General features: G+C 42.1%; 1 protein-coding gene and 1 long non-coding RNA gene across 12 annotated transcripts in view; one reads left to right on the plus strand and one right to left on the minus strand.

The window, feature by feature from the left end:
- LOC137312968 (uncharacterized) overlaps window positions 1-4319 on the minus strand; it is a 67622-nt gene extending 63303 nt beyond the window's left edge. Inside the window, exon 1 of the long non-coding RNA XR_010960984.1 lies at window positions 4097-4319. This is a non-coding gene — a long non-coding RNA (uncharacterized lncRNA). The remainder of the gene's footprint in view (window positions 1-4096) is intronic.
- Window positions 1-21624, plus strand: part of LOC137312967 (probable G-protein coupled receptor 139) — a 109833-nt gene that overhangs the window by 5812 nt on the left and 82397 nt on the right. For 5 of the 11 annotated variants that reach the window (XR_010960983.1, XM_067979333.1, XM_067979335.1 and 2 more), the window contains exons 1-4: window positions 4319-4692; window positions 7473-7549; window positions 10394-10883; window positions 14362-14457. The gene's annotated coding sequence lies outside the window, so the exon portion shown is untranslated. Of the gene's footprint in view, window positions 1-4318; window positions 4693-7472; window positions 7550-10393; window positions 10884-14361; window positions 14458-21624 lie in introns of those variants that run through there. The other 6 variants (XM_067979328.1, XM_067979330.1, XM_067979326.1 and 3 more) reach the window with 5 other exon arrangements.

The raw sequence follows: 21624 nt of genomic DNA on the forward strand, positions 1-21624 counted from the left end.
CGGACATGTTGAATAATTACTTTGCGTCAGTATTTACAGTAGAAAAAGAAGATAGCATGCCGGAAATCCCATGAGAACTAATATTGAATCGGGGACAGGGACTCAATAAAATTAACATAAGTAAAGCAACAGTAATGAAGAAAATAATGGCACTAAAGAGTGCGAAATCCCGAGGACCGGATGGTTTCCATCCCAAGGTTTCAAAGGAAGTAAGTGAGCACATTGCAGATGCCCTAACTATAAACTTTCAAATTTCTCTAGATTCAGGAACTGTCCATCGAGATTGGAAAATTGCACATGTCACTCCGCTTTTTAAGAAAGGAGAGAGGGAAAGCGGAGTATTATAAACCAGTTAGCCTAACATCTGTTGTGGGGAAAATGCTGGAGTCTATAATTAAGGATAGGGTGACTGAACACCTCTGAATTTTCAGTTGATCAGAGAGAGCCAGCATGGATTTGTGAAAGTTAGGTCGTGCCTGATCAATCAGATTGCATTTTTTGAAGAGGTGACTAAAGTATTGGACAGGGGAATGTCAATGGAGGTTATTTATATGGACTTCCAGAAGGCATTTGATAAGGGCCCCCGTAAGAGACTGTTAGCTAAGATAGAATCCCATGGAATTGAGGGAAAAGTACGGACTTGATTCGGAAATTGGCTGAGCGAAAGGCGACAAAGAGTAGGGAGAATGGGTAAGTACTCACTTTGGCAGGATGTGACTCGTGGAGTCCCGCAGGGATCTGTCTTGGGGCCTGAATTATTCACAATATTTATTAACGACTTAGATGAAGGCATAGAAAGTTCCATATCTAAGTTTGCCGATGACACAAAGATTGGTGGCATTGTAAGCAGTGTAGATGAAAATAAAATTTCTAAGCGGTATTGATAGATTAGGTGAATGGGCAAAACTGTGGCAAATGGTATTGAATGTGGACAAGTGTGAGGTCATCCACTTTGGTCAAAAAAGGATGGAACAGGGTACGTTCTAAATGTTAAAAAGTTAAAAACAATTGATATCCAAAGGGACGTAGGGGTTCAGGTACATAGATCATAAAAGTGTCATCAACAGGTGCGGAAAATAATCATTAAGGCGAATGGAATGCTGGCCTTCATATCAAGTGGACTGGAGTACAAGGGGGCAGAAGTAATTCTGCAGCTGTACCAAACCCTGGTTAGACCGCACCTGGAGTACTGTGAGCAGTTCTGGGCACCGCACCTTCGGAAGGACATATTGGATTTGGAGTGAGTGCAGCGTAGGTTTACTGGAATGATACCCGGACTTCAAGGATTAAGTTACGAGGAGAGATTAGATAAATTGGGGTTGTATTCTCTGGACTTTCGAATGTTAAGGAGTGATCTGATCGAAGTTTATAAGATATTAAGAGGAACGGATAGGGTGGATAGAGAGAAAATATTCCCGCTGGTTGGGGATTCCAGGAGTCGGGTCCACAGTGTAAAAATTAGAACCAGACCTTTCAGGAGCGAGATTAGAAAACATTTCTACACACAAAGGGTGGTCGAATTTTGGAACTCTCTTCCGAAAATGGCAGTTGATACGAGCTCAATTGCTAAATTTAAATCTGTGATAGACAGCTTATTGGCAACCAAAGGTATTAAGGGATATTGGCAAAGGCGGGTCGATGGAGATAGATCAAAGATAAGCCATGATCTTATCAAATGGCGGAACAGGCAGGAGGGGCTGAATGGCCTACTCCTGTTCCTATGTTTCCTATGTTTCCTAATGAGCATTTTATGAGGTGAGGAGTTTTACACCGTTCAATAATATTAACACTAATGTATAATGTTATCAATCGTGTAACTTTAAACTGGTGCTCCACATTTATCTTTGGATTATCTTTAGGGGTCTTACAATCTCAGAACACACCACAAATATATAAGTTGAAGATTTGACGGTGTTTTCCAATTATAATTCTCCATTGTTTGTGTGCCACGCTGTGTTCTGCGCAAAGGCAATAGCGCCTAATCAAACTATCAGTCCTGGTGCTTGCCTTTCCACACTGTGGGAATGTAAAAGCGATTGATCTTGGTCAGTAAATTTCTGCAAACTATAGTTGAAGTTATTCTCCAGCATAAATGTACAACCAAGTTTGAGACATTGTAAGATGCAGTTATCTGTTGTTTCAGTGACGCTCACAACCAGTGCAATAAACGGACAACAGCAACAAAAACTTACATTTACACCTACACTAATTACATTAGTGTAATCAAACACAAGATTCATTTGAGCAGTTACTTCCTTTTTTATATAAAGCCTACAGATCGGGCCCTAAATCCTGTTGGTAATTTGTATAGTTACTTTTTTATATACAGATTAGTGATGGACCCTCCTACCTGTTGGTGATTTCAGTAGTTACTTTTTCTAAAGATTAGTGTTGGACAATCCGATCTGTTGGAAATTTGAGTTGTTACTTTTTTGTAAAAATTAGTGTTGAACACTTCCACCTGTTGGTAATTTCAGTGGTTAATTTCTTTATAAAGACTTGAGATGGACCCTCCTTCCTGATTGCAATTGGAGTTGTTACTTTTTAGATAAAATTAGTGGTGGGGCCCTGCTACCTGTTTGTAGTTTATGTCGTTATTTTTTATGCAAAAAATACTGATGGACCATCCAACCTGTTTGTAATTTGATTTGTTATTTTTTTAAAAAAGTTTAGTGTGCATTCTTCTTCCTGTTGGTAATTTCAGTGGTTGCTTTTTATATCAAGATTAGTGATGGACCCTCATACCTGTTGGTGATTTCAGCAGTTACTTTTTATGTCAAGATTCGTGATGGCTCTTCCTACCTGGTGGTAATTTTTATGTGGTTACTTTTTGTATGAAGATTAGTGATGGACCCTCCAACTGATGTTAATTTGTGTAGATAATTTTCATATAAAGTTGAGTGATGGACACTCCGACCTGTTGGTAAATACAGTAGTTTCTTTTTTAAAAAAAAGATTAGCGATGGACTCGCCTGGCTTCTGGTATTTTCAGTGGGTTTTCTTCATGTAAAGTTCAGTGATAGACCCTCCTCCCTGTTGGTAATTTCAGTAGTGACTTTTCATATAAGTATTAGTGATTGGCCCTCCTGCCTGTTGGTAATTTCAGTGTTGACTTTTTATATAAAGATTAGTGATGGACCCTCGAGCCTGTCGGTAATTTCAGCAGTGACTTTTGATATAAAGATAAGTAATGGACCGTCCGACCTGTTGATATTAGAAGTAACTACTCAAATTACCAAAATTAACGATCAGGAACCTCCGTTCTCTTTGAAAGATAGTTTCAGCCCTGAACCGGTTTCCCTTTTGAAACATTCCTGAAATTTGTTTCTGTCCGAAGGAAGCGGCCTCTCTTTCTTCAGTTGAGCCAATTTAACAAATAACACCCTCAATAACATAATTTAGCAAAAACTGAAGTCCCTGCTCCATTCTCCCATCTAATTCGAATTAAACTAATTAAATATAATTAATCAGGAATAAGCTTTGTCTCCGATTTTGCTCCTGTCCTTTGATTGGATCGCGCTCAGTCCGGCCTCGTGTAACCATAGGCTGATTTTCCAGGTGCCCGGCAGAGAGCGATAATCGGCCATTGCGAAAGAGTTAACCCTTTACTGAGCTGAACTGAGTGTTATTTCAGTCTTTGATCAGTTCAATAAAAGTGTACCGGGCACAAAACGGTTGAGTGAGTAAAACGAGCCAGTGTTACAGTTATAAATAAATGCATATAGAGTGAGAAAGGACAGTTTCCCAACCCTGTTTAATAACTATCAAATTCTAACATTGGGAGGAGGCACCGCTGGACGAGAGTAGTGCAAATCTCCAGAGTTCGTGTTCCTGCTTTCTGTCCCGTAACCGCTGTAAACTTGTCTGTGGGGAGATTGGTGGGGTCCAGTGAAGGGATAAGCCCTGAAATTCCCGGTGTAAAATCGCCGGCCTTCAGTCAGTGTCTGAGCGAACAATTAGTGATTTGTTCAATCCCCGATGAATAGAGAGCTCCCTACGCTGGGGAACATATCCGACCGCGGGAAATCGGCTTCAGAAAAGAGGAAGGAGCAGGAAAAGTTAATTTAAAAACAAATTGACACTACGTTAACCTTACCTTGATCCCGCAAGTATTTTCCGTCTCTCACTGTCCGTGCAGATTTTGCAAATTATATCCTGGTTATTTCATTGTAATCAATCGAGTGCAAGTTCTTTGCTTCATTTTAGCAGTTCACAACTTGGGAATTTGATCTGATCCTTGTTGTGAGATTCAGAGTTCCGCCCACTGTGAAAGCTGCTGCCAGACATGAGGATGGATTTCAACACAAACATTCCTCATTTCTTTCAGAACAGGGAGCGGTCTTTCTGGTGGAATGTTATCGAGCCGCGTTCACAATTCGCTGCAAAGTCAATTGTGAACAAAGTTGGTTCTAAATGTTCTTTTTCTCTTCTTGTTTCTGGGAATTTCAGTAAAATATATACTTGTTCAGAAATAAATTGTCACATTTGCATCAGGGACGTTGTTTACGAAAGTCCCATCGATTTTCTGATGTTTGCGCTTTCAACCCTGCGACCAGGAGCCAGTGTTTCGTCAGTGAGGTGAGGAGAGGCTGCTTCTGCAAGTGAGGACATTAATCATTCAACCGCCGAATGAAACTATGGCTGAGCATCAATCAGCTCAAGCACTGGGGCAATGGACAGTGTGGGTAAATGGTGGGTTTATATATCATTAAATGTACTGTTAAATGGAAAGTGTGGATAATTGCTGGGTATATATACAATAAAATGCACTGTTAAATTGATAGTTAGTAAATGGTGGGGTTATATATCATTAAATACACTGTTAAATGGACAGTGTGGGTAAATGGTGGGTTTATATATCATTAAATACACTGTTAAATGGACAGTGTGGATAAATGGTGGGTTTATATATCATTAAATACACTGCTAAATGGACAGTGTGGGTAAATGTTGGGTTTATGTATCATTAAATGCACTGTTAAATGGACAGTGTGGGTAAATGGTGGGTTTATATATCATTAAATACACAGTTAAATGGACAGTGTGGGTAAATGGTGGGTTTATATATCATTACATACACTGTTAAATGGACAGTGTGGTTAAATGGTGGGTTTATATATCATTAAATACACTGTTAAATGGACAGTGTGGGTAAATGGTGGGTATATATATTGCTAAAAACTCAGTTAATTGGACATTGTGGGAAAATGGTCGATTAATTAACATTAAACAAGTTGTTAAATGGACAGTGTGAGAAAATGGTTGGTTTACATATCATTAAATACACTGTTAAATGGACAGTGTGGATAAATGGTGGGTTTATATATTGCTAAAAACTCAGTTAATTGGACATTGTGGGAAAATGGTCGATTAATTAACATTAAACAAGTTGTTAAATGGACAGTGTGGGTAAATGGTTGGTTTACATATCATTAAATACACTGTTGAATGGACAGTGTTTGTAAATGGTGGGTTTATATATCATTAAATACACTGTTAAATGGACAGTGTGAGTAAATGGTGGGTTTATATATCATTAAATACACTGTTAAATGGACAGTGTGGGTAATTGGTGGGTTTATATATCATTAAATACACTTTTAAATGGACAGTGTGGGTAAATGGTGTGTTTATATATCATTAAATACACTGTTAAATGGACAGTGTGGGCAAATGGTGGGTTTCAATGTAATTAAATACAATGTTAAATGGACTGACAGTCCCTGTACTGATTATCGAGCTGATACTGCTGACAGTATAAGTTTTGCTGAAAGAGCTTATGCTTCTGAGATTACCTGTACTGATCATAGAGCTGATATTACTGACAGTATCTGTATTAATTGTAGAGCTGATACTATGAACAGTATCTGCTCTGAATATCGAGCTGGTATTATTGGCTTTATCTCTCCTGATTTTACATGTGATATTACTGAACGTACCTGTACTGATTATAGAGCCAATATTACTGACAGTACTTGTATTTATTATAGAGCTGATATTATTGATCATATCTGCACTGATTATAGAGCCGATATTACTGACAGTACTTGTATTTATTATAGAGCTGATACTACTGATCATATCTGCACTGATTATAGAACTGATATTAATGACAGTAGTTTTATTGATTGTCGAGCTGATATTACTGAAAGTATCTGTTCTGATTTTATAGAGCTTAATCGTGAGAGTATTTTTTGTCGCTTATAGGGTTGTTATACTGAAAATGTCTGTTTTGATTATGGAGCTGATATTACTGACTTTATCTGTGCTAATATGACGCTGTTATTACTGACTGTATCTCTGCTCAATATAGCGCTGATATTACTGACAGTATGTGCGCTAATATCCTTCTATTCCTTTACCCTTCGTGTGTTTATTTAGCTTCCCTTAAATGCGTCGATGCGAGTCGCCTCAATTCTGCCTTGTGGTACTGAGTTCCACATTCCAACCACTCTCTGGGTAAAGAAATTTCTGCTCAATGCCCCATTGGATTTACCCCCAGAACCCTCTGCTCATTTACCCTATTTAGACACTTATTATCCAAGCAGTATGTGTCCCCCTTATTTTTCTTACTAAAATCTAATACCTCACATTCATTAGGTACAGAGGAGGCATTTCCTCTGATGGAGGAATCCAGAACAAGGGGACACAATCTTAAAATTAGCTCGAGGCCGTTCAGGAGTGAAATCTGGACGCACGTTTTCACACAAAGTTTACTGGAAATGTGGAATTCCCTCCTCCAAAAGGTTGTGGATTCTGGGTCAACTGAAATTTTCACGGTTGACAGCGGCAGTTTTTTTTAGTTCAGGGCATGAGCGAAATGGGTCAAGGGCAGGTAAATAGAGTTCAGGTACAGAGCGGCCATGATCTAATTAAATGGGAGAACAGATTCGAGGGGCTGAATGGCCTCCTCCTGGTCCTACGTTCTTATATTTAAACATGTGCTGGATTACGGCATTTGACGAATGTGAAGTTTAATTCGAGTTTCTGTACAATGACTTCAGCAACGGAAGGATTGTCTGTTCCCTTTAAATGGTTGCAACGTAGTATCATAGCAGGTACAGCACAGGAGTCCATTCAGCCCATGACGCCTGTGCTGGCACTTTTAAAGACCTTTCCAATTATTCCCTCTTCCATGCTCTTTCCCCAAAGCCCTGTAAATTTTTCCTTCAAGTTTTTTAATTCCCTTCAAATTCCCTTTTGAAATTTACAATTGGTTCTCTTTTTTTGCCCCTCTTATTTCCACCTTTTTTTTTTAGATCTCCTCTGTTCTTTCTGTATTCAGCCTGGTTCTCTACTGTATTATAAACCTTACATTCATCATTAGCCTCCATTTTCATTTTTCTAAATATCTCCATCTCTTTAGTCATTCAGGGTGATATAGTTTTGGATGCCTTTCCTTTCCCCCTCCTAGGGATATGTCCACACCGTACCCGAACCAAATGGGCTCTGACTGGCTGTTTGTATTTCAGGTTGAGCTCCATCGGTTCTGCAATTCGCAGAATTCCAGGGGAGTAAAGATCAGATAATCGGTGCAATGGAATCGAAGGTAAACTTTGTTAAATATACTTTAGTAAACACACCCATTGTTCCACCCTGTGTCCAGTCAGAATTAAACAGTGAAACCCTGAAACCAACCTGCGATTTTATTTCGGGGACGGTTAAAATTTCAGTACAAGAGATTCTGTATCTGTAGATTTTAAATACTATGGCCCTGAAATTGATGCTTTTTGTATCTGCCGAGATGCTGACCTGATGTGTCCAGGATTCTGGATCGGAATTCACCCCCCAACCAAACGCACGTTATCATAAGAATCTTGTTGTTCAGTCGATGAACAGTGAGACAGGTCAGAACATCGCACTCTCTGGCGCCGTTTTGGAGTCTCCGCCTCTGCCGGGCGAGTCCCAGCAGTTCTCGCGCACCCACCTGGCAGGACAAGACAACACTTGCACCAAAGGTTGTTTTTTTAATATGTGAGTTTGACAGTGCAGTCCTTCAAACTGATCTGCTTTAACCACAGCAATGCACAAACACAGCCTGCCGGCTCCGGGTATTTTATTGGTGCAGTTTTAAGTACCCCTTCTACCGTGCTCTGGATTGTGCCGAGATTGCCTGAATTTACCCGCTCCCATGGGAGAAGATTGTGGCCTGGGTGTTCCTTACTGGCATTACTTTCTTTTAATTCCTGGCGTCACTTGTTCAATGCATTATTTACCAACAATATCAGGAAAGATTTAACAGGCTCTGTCTCTTTTCTCCATTCAGTTGAAGACGGAGAGGTGAACTGATAGAGGTCTTTCATATTCGGAAGGGGTTCCATAGGCTCGAACTGGAGAGCATTTTTTCCCTTAAGGGCAGTCCAAAAATAGAGGCCATGAATATAAGAAAGTTACTAATGAAACCAAGATGTAATTCAGGAGAGTCATCTTACTCAGAGAGTGGTGAGAATGTGCAATTCTCCAGCACATGGAACGGTTGAGGCGAAAAGTTAAGATGCATTTCAGGGAAAGGTAGATAAATACACGAGGGGGCTAGAAATAGAAAGATAAGTTGATAAGGTGCGATGAAATCGTGCGGGAGGACGCTCGTGTGGAGCATAAATCCAGGCAAAGACATGTGGGAAAAATGGGCTGTTCTTGAGCTGGACAATTCTAAGTCATTCAATGAATGTTTTTATTACACCAGCTCTTTCATCAACACAGATACAGTCAGTAGTAACAGCTCAATATTGAGCAGGGATACTGTCAGAATAATCAGCCCTATATTGAACAGGGATACAGTCAGTAAAGCAGGGCTATTTTGAGCACAGATACAGTCAGTAATATCAGTGCTATATTGAGCCGAGATACAGTTAGTAACCGCGACATATTAGCGCAGATACTGTCAGTAATATCAGCGCTATATTGAGCAGAGATACAGTCAGTAATAACAGCGTCATATTAGCACAGATACAGTCAGTAATATCAGTTCCATAATCAAAACAGACATTTTCAGTATAACAACCCTATAAGCATCAAAATACTCTCACTATTAAGCTCTAAACAATCAGGACAGATACTTTCAGTAATATCAGCTCGACAATCAATAAAAGTACTGTCATTAATATCAGTTCTATAATCAGTGCAGATATGATCAGTAATATCAGCTCTATAATAAATACAAGTACTGTCAGTAATATCGGCTCCATAATCAGTGCAGGTACGTTCAGTAATATCACATGTAAAATCAGCAGAGATAAGGCCAGGAATACCAGCTCTATATTCAGATTAGATACTGTTCATAATATCAGCTCTACAATTAATACAGATACTGTCAGTAATATCAGCTCTATGATCAATACAGGTAATCTCAGAAGCATAAGCTCTATAAGCAAAACTTATACTGTCAGCAGTATCAGCTAGATAATCAGTACAGGGACTGTCAGTCCATTTAACATTGTATTTAATTGTATCGAAACCCACCATTTACCCACACTGTCTATTTAACAGTGCATTTAATGATATATAAACACACCATTTACCCACACTGTCCATTCAACAGTGTATTTAATGATATATAAACCCACCATTTACAAACACTGTCCATTTAACAGTGTATTTAATGATAGATAAACTCACCAATTACTCACACTGTCCATTTAACAGTGCATTTAATGATATAAAAACCCATTATTTACCCACACTGTCCATTTCACAGTGTATTTAATGATATATAATCCCACCATTTACCAGTACTGTCTATTGAAAATTGTATTTGATGATATATTAACTCAACATTAACCCACACTGTCCATTTAACAGTGTACTTAATGAGATATAAACCCACCATTTACCCAAACTGTCCACTTAACAGAGTATTTAATTATCACCACAATCTGTCCCTAGGATTGATCACAACAATCAGTCCCTCGGGATTATCACCACAATCTGTCCCTAGGATTTATCACAGCAATCCGTTTCGACAATTGTTCACAATAATCCGTCCGTCGGGATTATCACCACAATATTTTCCTGGGATTGATCACAACAATACGTCCCTCGGAATTATCACCACAATCTGTCCCTGGGATTGATCACAACAATCCGTCCCTCGGAATTATCACCACAGTCTGTGCTCACATACTTTCTCTCTTTGGACACTTCCAACCCGTGGAGTTGTTTTTGTATTCTGTCTGTGAACCCTCTGAAAATGGGGGAAATCCAATCCTTATACCAATCACAGTCCAGGAATGGTCCTTTCCGGAATTAACAATGTCACTGTTGTATCTGCTGAATATTTACTCTGATAAATGTAACTGTGGAATGTCAGTACTCGTTCCCCCAGTGATTGAGGTGATTGATACTCAACAAGAGTTTAATTCGGAAGTTTAACGGTTAATGTCCTCACTTACAGAAACAGCCTGTCCTCAGCTCACTGACGAAACACTGGCTCTTGGCCCCAGGGTTGAAAGCGCAAACATCCGAAAATCGATGGGATTTTCAGCAAACAATGTCCCTGATGCAAATGTAACAATTTATTTCCAACCATGTATCTGCTTTACTGAACTTCCCTGGAACCAAATTTGAAAACGTAATATTTATAACTGACTTTGTTCACAATTGACGTTGCAGCGAATTGTTCGCCCGCTTCGATTTGATTCCACCAGAAAGGCCGCTCCCTGTTCTGAAACAAATGAGGAATGTTTGTGTTGAAATCCATCCTGATGTCTGGCAGCAGCTTTCACAGAAGGCGGAGCTCTGAATTTCACATACCAAGGATCAGATCAAATTCCCAAGTTGTGAACTGCTAAAATAAAGCAAGGAACTTGTACTCGATTGGGTGTAATGAAATAACAAGGGAATAATTTGTGAAATCTACACGGACATTGAGAGACGGGATCAAGGTAATGTTAATGTAATGTCAATTTGCATTTTAATTAAGTTCTTCTGCCCCTTCCTCTTTTCTAAAGTCGATTTCCCGCGGTCAGATATGTTCCCCGGCGTCGGGAGCTCTCCATTCCTCGCGGATTGAATAATTCACTAATTGTTCGTTCAAACACTGACTGAAGGGTGGCTACTTTACACCTAGAATTTCAGGGCTTATACCTTCTTGGACCCCACCAATCTCCGCTCAGACACATTTTAAAGCGGTTACAGGACAGATAGCAGGAACACGAACTCTGGAGATTTACACCATCCTAGTCCAGCGGTGTTTCCTCCCCATGTTAGAATTTGATATTCAGTAAACAGGAGTGGGAAACTGGCCTTTCTCACTCTATGTGCATTTACTTGTAACTGTGAAACTGGCTCTTCTTACTCACTGAACCATTATGTGCCCGGCATACTTGTATTCAACTGATCAAAGACTGATCGAACACACAGTTCAGCTCAGTAAAGGGTTAACACATTCGCAATGGCCGATTATCGCTCTCTGCCGGACACCTGGGAAATCAGCCTCAGCTGACCCGAGGCCGGACTGAACGCCATCCAATCACAGGATAGGAACAAAATCGGAGACAAAACTTGCTCCTGATTAATTATAATTAATTAGTTTAATGCGAATTAGGTGGGAGAATGGAGCAAGGACTTCACCTTTTTTCGAAAAATAAGTTATTGAGGATGCTGGTAGTTAGATTTGCTCAACTGAAGAAAAAGAGGCCTCTCCCTTTAGGCAGAAGTAAACTGCAGGACTGTTTTAAAGAGAAACAGCTTCAGGGCTGAAACCATCTTTCACAGAGAAAGGAGGTTCCTGATCGTTAATTTTGATAATTTGAGTAGTTACTTCCAATATATACAGTTTGGAGTCCTCATCACTAGTCCTCATAAAAAAAACTTACCAAAAGGCAGGAGTGTCCATCACTAATCTTTATATAAAAAGTCACTACTGTAATTAGCAACAGGCACGAGGATCCATCACTAATCTTTATATAAAAAGTAACAATCTAAATTACCAACAGGTAGGAGGGTCCATCAGTATTTTTTGTATAAAAAGTAACGACATAAATTTCAAACAGGTAGCAGGGCCTCACCACTAATTTTTATCGAAAAGGTAACAATTCCAATTACAATCAGGAAGGAGGGTCCATCTCAAGTCTTTATAAAGAAATTAACCACTGAAATTACCAACAGGTGGGAGTGTCCAACACTAATCTTTAAATAAAACTAACAACTCAAATTACCAACGGGTTGGTGGGCCCATCACTAATCTTCAGAAAAAATAGCTACTGAAATTCCCAACAGGTCGGAGGGTCCATCACTAATCTTTACATAAAAAGTAACCATTCAAATTACCAACAGGTTTTAGGGCCCGATCTCTAGGCTTTATATAAAAAAGGAAGTAACTGCTCAAAAGAATCTTGTATTTGATTAAACTAATGTAATTAGTGTAGGTGTAAATGTAAGTTTTTGTTGCTGTTGTCCGTTTATTACACTAGTGTGAGCGTGACTGAAACAACAGATAACTGCATCTTACAAGGTCTCAATCTTGGCTGCACATTTATGCTGGAGAAAACTTCAACTATAGTTTATAGAAATTTACTGACCGAGATGAATCGCTTTTACATTCCGACAGTGTGGAAAGGCAAGCACCGGGACTGATAGTTTAATTTGTTGCTCTTGCCTTTGCGCATACAGAGAGAGACACACACACAATGGAGAATTATGATTGTAAAACAGCCCTCAAATCGACAACTTATATATTTGTGGTGGTTTTTGAGATTGTAAGACCCCTAAAGATAATCCAAAGATAACTGTGCAGCACCAGTTTAAGATTACACGATTGATAACATTATACATTAGTGTTAATTTTATTGAACGGTGTAAAATTCGGAAACATAGGAAAAACAGGAACAGGAGTCGGCCATTCAGCCCCTCGTGACTGCTCCGCCATTTGATAATACCATGGCTGATCTGTGATCCAACTCCATATAACCGCCTTTGGCCCATATCCCTTAATACTTTTGATTGCCAAAAAGCTATATATCTCACATTTAAATTTAGCAATTGAGCTAGTGTCAATTGCCGTTTGCAGAAGAGAGTTCCAATCTTCTACCACCCTTTGTGGTAGAAACGTTTTCTAATCTCGCTCCTGAAAGGTCTGGCTCTAATTTTTAGACTGTGCCCCCACCTCCAAGATTCCCCAACCAGCAGAAATAGTTTCTCTCCATCCACCCCATCCGTTCCCCTTAATATCTGATAAACTTCGAACTGATCACCCCTTAATCTTCGAAACTCTAGAGAATACAACCCCAATTTGTGTAATCTCTCCTCGTAACTTAACCCTTGAAGTCTGGGTATCATTCCAGTAAACCTACGCTGCACTCCCTCCAAAGCCAACATGTCCTTCCGAAGGTGCGGTGCCCAGAACTGTTCACAGTACTCCAGGTGCGGTCTGACCAGAGTTTTGTATAGCTGCAGCATGACCTCTGCCCCCTTGTACTCCAGTCCTCGACATATAAAGGCCAGCATTCCATGAGCCTTATTGATTATTTTCTGCACCTGATCATGACACTGCAATGGTCTATGCACCTGAACCCCGAGGTCCCTTTGGGCATCCACTGTTTTTAACATTTTACCATTTAGAAAGTACCCTCTTCTATCCATTCTTGATCCAAAGTGAATGATCTCACATTTGTCTACATTGAATTCCATTTGCCACAGTTTTGCCCATTCACCTATTCTATCAATATCGCTTTGTAATTTCATGTTTTCATCTACACTGCTTACAATGCCACCAATCTTTGTGTCATCGGCAAACGTTAGTCAGGTGCTGATACCGTGAGAGATATGGTAAATATATTCAAATAGAAGCACCAACCAAAACACATCTCCATGAACACACGGACAACGTCACTACCCACAGAGAGCAGAGAAATCACACCCAGCTCCGTATTGTGTATGTAGGTAGATATCAGGTTCATAAAATGCCAGAATTTAATATCAAAACTCAACAAATCAAAAAATTGCAACAAATCTGTGAATAAAATAATACAATAGCGTCAGACTGGGTAACACCGAGTGAAGAATCATTGAACTCATCACCTCGCTCCATATTGCTCTTCGGAATATTCACCAGCTCAGGGATAAGTCTGGTGCTGTCCTGCACGGAGACTAAATCTTACCAATGGGTGCTCCCAGTGCAGAATCTCGGCCGTCTGGAACTGGTTGTGGAGGTCTGCGGGACTCATTGGTTTTCCCTGGCCAGCTGTCTGTGCCGCACCTGATGTGGAGAATTGTTGGTAACAGTCGGGAAATGCTCGATCCCAGAGCTAACAATTGTTGTGCTGATGGGGGAGTAGGGACTTGATATCGCGACAAGGCGACGTTTTATCCTTCTCATCTTAATATTTCCGTCTAACCCTCCTATTAATATATTTATTACAGAGCAGCAGAATCTTGGAACGCCTGTCACCACCATGGCTGAAGGTCCAAACAGGGGAGAAGATCCAACTTCATCAACAAGAATGAGAATAGTCACCGGTAGGTTCAGATCAACCTTTACAATATCAATTATATCCTGATAAAGGGTACTGATCACGAGCAAGAACCTACAGCTCACTCAGGAAGAGGAAACCGAGCAGATACTGTGTGGATAGGGGGAAGTGAGTGAACATCTAGTGGGCCAGTGCAGTCATAGGTGGAGGGAGCTCAGTGCTGGAACTGTCCAATAGATATCTGGTGTTTCGACTGTAAGGTGGATAGCGACAGCGACGCAGGATGGTCCTTCTGAATAATAGTGTGAAACCAGGGAGTAGGGGCATGTGTGAGAGGCAAGTTGGGCACATGAATAGGAGAGCGATAGTCAGGCGAATAAACAAATTCATCGGCAGCTCTATGCAGTCCCAATTAGTAAGTTACCTTCCTGGTGTCAGAGCGAAGAACTTCCTGGAACAGGTGGGACACTCTCTGGGAAGGAAAGCAGAGCGGAAAATAGTCATGGCCGGAACCAATAACAAGGAAAGAGCTCCGTTAAGAGAGGGAATATTAACATTTGAGCTCTAGACTGAAAAACTAGGCCTTAACGTGGTGATCTCTGGATTGTTTTGCGCTGGGCTGCGAAAGGAGGACAATATGAGGCAGGTCAATGTCCGGCTGCAGGGATGGAACTGGAGGGAAGGGTTCATGTTTTTTAGACCACAGGGTTAGTTCAGGACGAAGTGGAGGGACGGTTACGAACTGAACCGACAAACTACAACGGTTTAACAGACTGGGTATATAGAGCAGTGGGAGGGTTTCACCTGATAGGACTGGATCGTGTGAAATATCCGGATCTGAGACGAGAGAGTGGAAATAATAAAACTGTTGGAGCAGGAACAAAAGATTTGTGAAATAGTGAAAATGTATGAGCAGGAAAAAGGAAGGAGGTTTTGAAGTCGTGACAGAAGACGTAACTTAATATTAAAAGCAAAGAAAAACGAGAACAGGTCAACAGTCCAATGAATTGGAGTTCAGATTGTGTGTTATGTCTGTGAATCTACAAATCATTCCAAACACATTTGGAAAGTTAGATTGATGAGAGATGTGATCTAGTATCTATAAGATTGGGCTGTGATGGATGAGGTTTTGGGGAGAAACAACACATTTCCTTTAGTTTCTAAAAGTGATGGCAGATGTGAAAATGTTGTTGTAACAGTGGAGCATGTGGGACCATATTTCGATATAACTGTAGAAAAGGATTGGGATCTGAATTTAATTGCCGAGGTGGATAAGTCACTGAGAAATAACGCACCCGAGGCTGTTAAATGAAGTCAGAGAGGAGATAGGAGGGAATTTGATCACAATTCAAAAAATCTATCGATCTCAGCCTTGAATATATTCAATGACTCATCATCCACAGCCCTCTGGGGTGGAGAGGTCCAAAGATTCAAAACACTCTGCGTGAAGAAATTCATCCTCATCTCAGTCTTGATTGGCCGACCCCTTATCCTGAGACTATGCAACCTAGTTTTAGAATCTCCATTTAGGGGAATCAATCTCTCAGCATCTAACCTGTCAAGCCCCATCATAATCTTATATGTTTCAATTAGATCACTATCATTCTTCTAAACTCCAGAGAGTACAGGCCCAATCTGCTCAATCTCTTCTCATAGGACAACCCTCTCATCCCAGGAATTAAGCTAGTGAACCCTCGTTGCACCGCCTCCAAGGCAAGCATACCCGTCCTTAGATAAGGAGACCAAAACTGGACGCAATACTTCAGGTGAGGTCTCACTAAAGCCGTGTACAGCTGTAGTAATTCTTCCCTCCTCTTGTACTCGAACCCCCTTGCAATAAAGGCCAAAATGCCATTTGCTCTCCGAATTAACTGCTCTAGCTGCATACTACATTTTTGAGTTTCTTATACAAGGACACCCAATTCTCTGTGAACACCAACATTTAATAGTCTTCCACCATTTTAAAATATTCTGTTTTTCTATCCTTCCTTCCAAAGTGAATATCCTCACATTTCCACACATTATGCCACAACTATCACCGTCTTGTCCACTCACTTAATCTGTCTATATCCTTTCACAGACTCTTTGTGTCCTCCTCACAAATTACTTTCCAACCTCGCTTTGTATCGTCAGCGAACTTGGACATTTTACACTGTCCCTTCAACTAATTCATCAATATAGATTGTAAATCGCTGAGGCCCAAGCACTGACCCCTGCGACACCCCACCAGTAACACCCTGCCAACCTGACAATGGCCCGTTTATCCCGACTTTCTGTTTCTTTCCTTTAACCAATCCCGGGTCATTCTGTGTCTGTTCAAAAGGGGTGTGCTGTCAGTCCCGGATCATTCTTTGTCTGTTTAAAAGGGATGTGCTGTCAGTCCCGGTTCATTCTGTGTCTCTTTAAGAGGGGCGTGCTGTCACTCCCGGATCATGCTGTCCCTGTTTAAAAGGGATGTGCTGTCAGTCCCGGATCATTCTGTCTCCGTTTAAAAGGGATGTGCTGTCAGTCCCGGATCATTCTGTCCCTGTTTAAAAGGGGTGAGCGATCAGTCCCGGATCATTCTGTCTCTGTTTAAAAGGGGTGAGCGATCAGTCCCGGATCATTCTGTCTCTGTTTAAAAGGGGTGAGCGATCAGTCCCGGATCATTCTGTCCCTGTTTAAAAGCGGTGAGCGATCAGTCCCGGATCATTCTGTCTCTGTTTAAAAGCGATGTGCTCTCAGTCCTTGATCATTTTGCCCGATTCTCTGTCCCTCCCCATTCACGGGCCGCGCTCCAGGTTTTAAGCTCGAGCTGAGCGAGCGTTGTCTCCCATTGTGAAGTCAGAGGCGCAGCGACAGGATCATGAGACTCAGTCACCCGGTCCCACAGCGCTGATTCTGCAGGATATCCGGGGCTCAATATTCCCTAATGGGGATTTTGTCAATCTACAGACAGGATGGGATCAGGGCAGGATACAATCTGGGCTGCAATGAGACACTGGGTCAATGTACATACAGGAAGGGATCAGGGTAGGACTCAGCCTGGTCTTCAGTGGGACAGTGGGTCAATGAACAGAAATAAAGTGCCCATGGCGGTTTTCAGTCTGGGCTGCAATGGGACACTCAATGTACAGAAGGGCCCAGGGTGGGGCTAAGTCTGGGCTACAGTGGGACACTGAGTAAATGTACAGACAGGAAGGCCTCAGGGTGGGGCTCAGTCTGGGCTGCAGTGGGACAGTGGACAAATGTACAGACAGGAAGGTCCCAGGGTGGGTCTCAGTCTGGGCTGCAGTGAGACGCTGACAATCGGACTCAGTGTTATAGAAGTTTACAACATGGAAACAGGCCCTTCGGCCCAACATGTCCATGTCGCCCAGTTTATACCACTAAGCTAGTCCCAATTGCCTGCACTTGGCCCATATCACTCTATACCCATCTTACACATGTAACTGTCCAAACGCTTTTTAAAAGACAAAATTGTACCCGCCTCTACTACTGCCTCTGGCAGCTCGTTCCAGACACTCACCACACTTTGAGTGAAAGAATTGCCCCTCTGGACCCTTTTGTATCTCTCCGCTCTCACCTTAAATCTATGTCCCCTCGTTATAGACTCCCCTACCTTTGGGAAAAGATTTTGACTATCTACCTTATCTGTGCCCCTCATTATTTTATAGACTTCTATAAGATCACCCCTTAACCTCCTACTCTCCAGGGGAAAAAGTCCCAGTCTATCTAACCTCTCCCTACAAGTCAAACCATCAAGTCCCGGTAGCATCCTAGTAAATCTTTTCTGCACTCTTTCTAGTTTAATAATATCCTTTCTATAATAGGCTGACCAGAACTGTACACAGTATTCCAAGTGTGGCCTTACTAATGTCTTGTACAACTTCAACAAGACATCCCAACTCCTGTATTCAATGTTCTGACCAATGAAACCAAGCATGCCGAATGCCTTCTTCACCACCCTATCCACCTGTGACTCCATTTTCAAGGAGCTATGAACCTGTACTCCTAGATCCCTTTGTTCTATAACTCTCCCCAACGCCCTACCATGAACGGAGCAGGTCCTGGTCTGATTCGATGTACCAAAATGCATCACCTCACATTTATCTAAATTAAACTCCATCTGCCATTCATCGGCCCACTGGCCCAATTTATCAAGATCCCGTTGCAATCCTAGATAACCTTCTTCACTGTCCACAATGCCACCAATCTTGGTGTCATCTGCAAACTTACTAACCATGCCTCCTAAATTCTCATCCAAATCATTAATATAAATAACAAATAACAGCGGACCCAGCACCGATCCCTGAGGCACACCGCTGGTAGGCCTCCAGTCTGAAAAACAAACCTCTACAACCACCCTCTGTCTTCTGTCGTCAAGCCAATTTTGTATCCAATTGGCTACCTCACCTTGGATCCCGTGAGATTTAACCTTACGTAACAACCTACCATGCGGTACCTTGTCAAAGGCTTTGCTAAAGTCCATGTAGACCACGTCTACTGCACAGCCCTCATCTATCTTCTTGGTTACCCCTTCAAAAAACTCAATCAAATTCGTGAGACATGATTTTCCTCTCTCAAAACCATGCTGACTGTTTCTAATCAGTCCCTGCCTCTCCAAATGCCTGTAGATCCTGTCTCTCAGAATACCCTCTAACAACTTACCCACAACAGATGTCAGGCTCACCGGTCTGTCGTTCCCAGGCTTTTCCCTGCCGCCCTTCTTAAGCAAAGGCACAACATTTGCTCCCCTGCAATCTTCAGGCACCTCACCTGTAGTTGTCGATGATTCAACTATCTCTGCTTGGGTACCCGCAATTTCCTCCCTAACCTCCCATAACGTCCTGGGATACATTTCATCAGGTCCTGGAGATTTATCTACCTTGGTGCGCGTTAAGACTTCCAGCACCTCCCTCTCTGTAATATTTACACTCCTCAAGACATCACTATTTATTTCCCCAAGTTCCCTAACATCCATGCCTTTCTCAACCGTAAATACCGATGTGAAATATTCATTCAGGATCTCACCTATTTCTTGTTGATCCTTAAGAGGACCTACTCTCTCCCTCGTTACTCTTTTACCCTTTATGTATTTGTAGAAGCTCTTTGGATTCTCCTTTGCCTTATCTGCCAAAGCAATCTCATGTCCCCTTTTTGCCCTCCTGATTTCTCTCTTAATTCTACTCCGGCAATCTCTATACTCTTCAAGGGATCCACTTGATCCCAGCTGCCTATGCATGTCATATGCCTCCTTCTTCTTTTTGACCAGGGCCTCAATCTCCCGAGTCATCCAAGGTTCTCTACTTCTACCAGCCTTGCCCTTCACTTTATAAGGAATGTGCTTACCCTGAACCCTGGTTAACACACTTTTGAAAGCCTCCCACTTACCAGACGTCCCTTTGCCTGACAACAGACTCTCCCAGTCAACTTCTGAAAGTTCCTGTCTAATACCAATAAAATTGGCCTTTCCCCAATTTAGAATTTAACTTTTGGGCCAGACCTATCATTCTCCATAGCTATCTTAAAACTAATGGAATTATGATCACTGGTCCCAAAGTGATCCCTCACTAACACTTCTGTCACCTGCCCTTCCGTATTTCCCAAGAGGTGGTCAAGTTTTGCCCCCTCCCTAGTCGGGCAATCCACATCCTGAATGAGAAATTCCTCCTGAATACACTCAACAAATTTCTCTCCATCCAAGCCCATAATGCTATGGCTGTCCCAGTCAATGTTGGGAAAGTTAAAGTTCCCTACTATTACCACCCTATTTTTCTTGCAGCTGTCTGTAATCTCCTTACATATTTGCTCCCCAATTTCCCGTTGACTATTTGGGAGTCTGTCGTACAATCCTATCAAAGTGATCTCTCCCTTCTTATTTTTCATTTCTACACATATAGACTCAGTGGGCGAACGCTCGGATATATCCCCTCTCACTACTGCCGTGATGTTCTCGCTAATCAAGAACGCAACTCCCCCTCCTCTCTTACCTCCTGCTCTATCTTTCCTATAGCATCTGTACCCTGGAACATTGAGCTGCCAGTCCTGCCCCTCCCTTAGCCATGTTTCAGTAATAGCGATAACATCCCAGTCCCATGTACCCATCCATGCCCTGAGTTCATCTGCCTTGCCCATCAGACTTCTTGCATTGAAATAAATGCTGTTTAATTTAGACTTCCATTGGTCTTTGCCCTGCTTTCTTAGACCATCTGTCCGGTCATGTTTCGTACACTCTCCCTTATTGCCTTTTGTTTCTGTCACCACTTTACTTCCCACTGACTTCCTGCATCGGCTCCCATCCCCCTGCCACATTAGTTTAAACCCTCCCGAACAGCACTAGCAAACACTCCCCCTAGGACATTTGTTCCACTCATGCCCAGATGCAGACCATCCAATTTGTACTGGTCCCACCTCCCCCAGAACCGGTTGCAATGGCCCAGGAATTTGAATTCCTCCCTCTTGCACCATCTCTCAAGCCACGTATTCATCCCAGCTATCCTGTCTTTCCTACTCTGACTAGCCCGTGGCACTGGGAGCAGTCCTGAGATTGCTACCTTTGAGGTCCTACTTTTTACTTTAACTCCTAACTCCCTAAATTCAGCTTGTCGGACCTCATGCCGTGTTTTACCTATATCATTGGTAACTATATGCACCACGACAACTGGCTGTTCACCCTCCCCCTCCAGAATGTCCTGCCGCCGCTCCGAGACATCCCTGACCCTTGCTCCAGGGAGGCAACATACCATCCAGGAGTCTCGGTTGCCTGTCTATTCCCCTTACAATCGAGTCCCCTATCACTATAGCTCTGCCACTCTTTTTCCTGCCCTCCAGTGCAGCAGAGCCAGCCACAGTGCCATGAACCTGGCCGCTGTCACCTTCTCCTGGTGAGCCATCTCTCCCAACAGTATCCAAAACGGTATACCTGTATTGGAGGGAGATGACCGCAGGGGACCCCTGCACTGCCTTCCTACGTCTGTTGGTCAACCATTCACTATCTCCCTCAGTAATTTTTATCTGTGGTGTGACCAACTCACTGAACGTGCTATCCACGTCTTCCTCAGCATCGTGGATTCCCCAAAGTGAGTCCATCCGCAGCTCCAGTGCCGTCAAGCGGTCAAACAGTAGCTGCAGCTGGACACACTTCCCGCAGGTGAAGGAATCAGGGACACAGGAAGGATCCCTGAATTCCCACATCCCACAAGAGGAACATGACACGGGTCTGGGATCTCCT

This window comes from Heptranchias perlo, unplaced genomic scaffold (assembly GCF_035084215.1).
Source record: "Heptranchias perlo isolate sHepPer1 unplaced genomic scaffold, sHepPer1.hap1 HAP1_SCAFFOLD_44, whole genome shotgun sequence".
Classification (NCBI taxonomy): Eukaryota; Metazoa; Chordata; class Chondrichthyes; order Hexanchiformes; family Hexanchidae; genus Heptranchias; species Heptranchias perlo.